The following is a 5,160-nucleotide window of genomic DNA, read 5'->3' as shown; positions in this document are numbered from 1 at the left end:
TAATAAATCCATATAAATAATAAACATTTGATATAATGTATGTATTTACATTAGTAATTCATTTTACACATCTTCTTCATGTTCATCATCAGTCACTACTATTAGTGTAGTTGTTGCTACTGTTGTTGCTGTGCGTCTGTCTCTCTCTCGCCGAAGGGTCTGTCCGAGGTTTCTGCCTCTGTAAACAGACATTCCGTTCCTTCCTTGCCTCCGTCGCCAAGTTTTGGGCATGCTTCCCATCTTACCCGGCTGGTGATCTAGTTGGGTCTCATGTTAATATTTCTCATAATCCATGAAGTTCGGTCTAACACTGCTCTATTTGGAAAAGTGTCCTGAGGAATAACGTTCCCCGGATACTATGAATGGGCGCTATACAAATGAAATTGAATTGAATTGAATTAATTTGGTAATAAATAAATTTAAGCAACAAAAAATCTGAGGAGCCACTTGGGAGCCGAAAGAGCCGGCTCTTTTTAGTGAGCCGAGCCAAAATAATTCCCTTCACTACTAGAAAACTCCCTCCTCGTTATATTGGCCCCTTTCAGATTGAAAGAATGATTAACCCCTCAGCTGTCAAACTCAAGCTTCCCCAGTCAATGAGAATACATCTCACGTTTCATGTATCTAAACCTGTATCAGTCAGTCCTCTGTCCTCTGATATTCTGTGAAATCAGAGCCAAGAAAGATAGTTGATGGTTCAATCTTTTACCCAGGGAGTCAAATACAGACGCTGCGAATGAGACTCAACAATAAAATCTTCAAGCCCAAAGTGTCTTCATATCTTTCTTGACTCTGATTGGTTTTGTTCAGGCACGGTAGATTGCCATTAGGAGCACTAGGAGGAGCCAGAAGAACCTGATTTTTTTCACAGATTATCTGTCTCATGGACTATTGTCAGGATATAGTGAAAGTTTCATCAAATACGATATGTCATATGACTTTTTGGGGGCTTTTTCCCATAGGACAGCTGACTATAGACAGGAAAGAGGGGATGACATGCAGCAAAGGCCACAGGTCAGATTCAAACCCATGGCCGCTAAAACCCCTTTGTACATGGGGCGCCAGCTCTACCAGGTGAGCTTTCCAGGCACCTCATATTTTTATAAAAATTACCTACTGCAGCTTTAAGATTGGCAGTATGAAGTTACTAGTTAACACTAAGAGTAACCAGCATTACAATATCATCAGGTAAGGGGGCTGACGGTCTACAGTTCTGTAGCTTCCCTGTGTTGTTTTCTCTTTGATTTAACCATTTCATTTTCTATTTTCAACACTGACCCAACACTCTGGGCTGGCTCTCAGCTGGCCAGGCCTTTGGGACGGTGCTTCTGATGGCTTGTTGTTCACATATGTTTGCTATATAAACTTGATGTTGCAGTGATAGATGGCATTTTCTCTGAATAGCTATCTGGCTTGTTTTTATGTGCGTGACAGCAGAAAGGCTGTGAGCCAACCGGGGGATCTCTGAGGGATCATTAACATTCCAGGTAGACCACAGACCAACCAGTTACTTCTTAAATGAGGTTGACAGAAGGTCTTTAAATTCTGTACAACCTTTGCTCAAACAAACCAATTGTTTACAAGAGTGCCAATTAATTCATCAGTCTTAATTAGCTGAGATTTACAGCAGTGGAAAAATAATCAGTGGACCCGCTGCATGTGTGCCTGGACGTGTGCGATCAGCAGTCATTGCGCGTGTTCACACACGCATTTATAATAGACAGGCAGAAAGGCACTCGTGGGTTAATTACGTTAAAGTTAATCTACAAAATACCCACTGCTGAGGTCAGAGGGGATACCGTGATGAAATACATGCAAGAACAAACACAGTGGCGGGATAATAGCACAAAACAAATGTGTTATTGTGAACATCCATCACTCATCATACCTGTCTCTGACTCTACCTGCATCTCTCCCCATCGCTGCAGACACACTCGCACACACACAGCACAGTTGTTTGCCAATTGTTATTCAACCAATGGCCGCATTGTGTGAATTTATTCGCTCAAATCAGAGCCAGAGGAGAGTGCTAGAGGTACTTGGTTCCCACAAATGGACTGCCTCATAAGTAGCCGAGCGGAGCGATGAAAGCAGTGATTTAGAGCTGAAAGAAGAAAGCCACACACACAATAACAGAGTCAATTGCACACCTGCCCTTGACAATGATGGGCGAGGGTCTAAAAGGAGACATAAGATTGAAGCTGGACTAATTTCACTCGCCTCAGCAGCGCCTCAATTTAACAAATGTGAATTCTTTGCAGTTGCATAGTGTGTCTTTAATCTGAATTTTGTAAAGACTTTTTCCTGCCCTCTCCCTGCTAGAATGCTGCAGAAAATGTATGTTCATCGCATAAGTTGACATAAACAAAGAACCACCTAGTAATTTCATTCAGTCATGCATAATTCCTAAAATAAATTCAACATAAAATGTAAATGTCAGTTCCACATTTTATATTCAATATTCCTATTTTCAATGTGATTATTAACTGGCATAAAAAAGCTCATGTTTCTAACTAAACTCTAAGTGAAACTTAGAGTTTCAAAAAGATGCAACTGCAATGCTGCCTTGTTATTGCTTGATGACAAAAAATAGTTTGCCATGTATTTAGTGATGTATTCTAAACATTTGAAATTAAGCATTTTAGTGTTTTTCTCAATAAATCCGACACTAATGGTACAGTGCTGCATTGTACCTCTTTATACAGGCTTTTATTTTCCTACCAAAAATGTTTCTCGCTGGTCAGGGGATGAAAGAGGGTACATCGTCTGCTCTTGAGTAAGCTAACATTGGACTATTTAGTGCACTATTACAAAGATGAAAAGAAAAAAATGAAACTGGATAATATTGTAGTATATCAACCTATGTATATTTCATCTTTTAACCATCATCAAAATCAGGTGTTGCTAACAATAACTAATGGCTAACCTGGCTAGAGCTTGGTTTTCCAATAGGAACACGGCTAGCTCGGTTATGATGTCATTCCCTGCTCCAACTTCGGACTTCTGAGGTAAATAGAACAAGCGACAAGTTAATCAAGGTTCCAAAAGGATACTTAGGAAGGCCCAATAAAGGGTTCAACCTTTTTTTTTTTTCCACAATATCCATCTTCTCTCCTCTTTTGAACAAAAGCTGATGTTCATGTTGTTGACCTTGTTTTGTATGCATGTTTGAGTGGCTATTTGTGTGTGAGAGGGAAAAAGATAGCAGCCATTCAAGGTGAAAATGTCTACCCAGCATGAGATGATTTCAGCTCTCTCCAGCAGACTCCATTCCACTGCAAAGTTCAGATGAGCTGCAATAAAAAACTCTGCAGTGGCTCATCAGGTGCAGCCGTGCAGGCAGGAAGCAGCGCTGAGAGGAGTATATTGTACTAGCAAAAACACTATTTTGAAACATTAATGATTCCTTCACCAAGAGTGCTTTTGTCTTTGCTGGCCAGAGCGCTTGCAGGGAGATGCCCTCTTTTGACATCAGCTTCACAGCCGGGCGCAGTCAAGAGGTCAGAGGTCACAATGCCAGCTGCAGTAAAGCACACAGCGCTGAGCAAAGGAAAGAAAACACCAAAGAAGGATGAGAAATTATGAAGAAAACGGTATAAATCCCACAGTCATGTAACCTAAAGGTACAAAGGTATGGTTTTGAGAAGGCCGTTTTATGGTCCACCCACTGAACCTTTTTGTGGGATGTCAAAAAGTTTCTCTTTTCTTCCTCTTTAAGGGGGTTCGATCAAAAAACCTCAGGCTCCTGTTAGCTTTTGTTAGGGTTGCCTGTGGGATTCAAAGGCAAAGTGGAAAAGTATTTCTAAATCACAAGAAAGACGTTCTGTTCAGAATAATAAGCCGCCCTATGAATAAATGTTCAGGCTAGAGTGAAGGGTTTTATGGGTCATAATTCTGATGTGTTCTATGAAAAAGATAAATTAAATAATTCAAAATTTACATTTATTTGCGTGAATTACTTAATATCTTAGCAGCTATTAAAATACTAAATTAAAAACAATTTAATATATTTATAATGTGTAAATATTTATATAAACGTTGTAAAATTCTGGAGCTTTCTTAAAATTCAATAGAATGTTTAAGTCAAAAGAATGGTATCAGCGTCAGGTGAGGTAATAAAGAGCGACCAAAAGAGTCCACAAAACTTCACCAAGTCACACTTTTGTTGACTTTCTGTCGTGCCTCGTCTCTTCCAGATGGTGCAAAAGCGTCGATTTATTGTATACTAACTGCCAAAATAGAGCACTGTCAACATTAGTACATAGCGCATACTTTAAACTATTAATACATATAAGGAATTGGGACAGACGTATGTGCTGGGAAAGCAGATATTTCATTTACAAGGTGTACCATGAATTAATTTGTTTCCCTTCATTGACTAAATCAACTAATTTTAACAGCAAGTAGACACATAATTCCTCAGATCCACTTTGTTTGAATCAATCTGACATCAAGTTACAGGAGATAACTAACATTATGTTACTAAGCACCAAAATATATAATAAGATCATTTTGTTTAATTCTTTTTGTTGTTAAACTGTTGTTATACTTGTTTTGAACTTGAAACTCAAAGTTTAGGACTTGGGACTTGAATGCAAAGACCTGAGACTTATTTGTGACTTGGAAAACAATGACTTGGTCCCACCTCTGAGATATGTATATATATATATATCATTATTTGTCAGTATCACTTCCCTGAACAATATAATTATTTTAGATACTTATATAATTATACTGCTGGTCATGAATTCACAGACCATCCATGACTTTGATTTTCTAGTTGACTTCAGAAAAAAACATTGCAAATGAAATAGGGCTGTTCCCACTGATCAAAAGTCAGTCTTAAAAAGTGTTGTAATAATTAAATGATAGTCTTTTTTTGTTGCTGATAGCTACAGCCTCTACAATCCTTTGAGACCCTGCTGTTTTAAGGTCCAGTGTGTTGGATTTAGTAGCATCTAATGGTGAAGTTGCAACCATTTGAATACTGCTTGCCTTCCAAGCACTTAGGAGAAACTAGGGTTACCATGAAATAAATGACAGTAATAGACAGAGCTTTGTGAAGTAGAGCTAACTTGGGAGTGTCTTAAACTGCATTCTATGTAAAGGCCAGCAGGGGAGCTCTATTGGCTGCAATAAAATAAATAAAATACCATGCTT

The sequence above is a fragment of the Morone saxatilis genome, unplaced genomic scaffold (assembly GCF_004916995.1).
Source record: "Morone saxatilis isolate NCDOM2014 unplaced genomic scaffold, NCSU_SB_2.0 Contig24, whole genome shotgun sequence".
In the NCBI taxonomy this organism is placed as follows: domain Eukaryota; kingdom Metazoa; phylum Chordata; class Actinopteri; family Moronidae; genus Morone; species Morone saxatilis.
The sequence above is the reverse complement of the archived record's forward strand: the minus strand, read 5'-3'. Positions refer to the sequence as shown.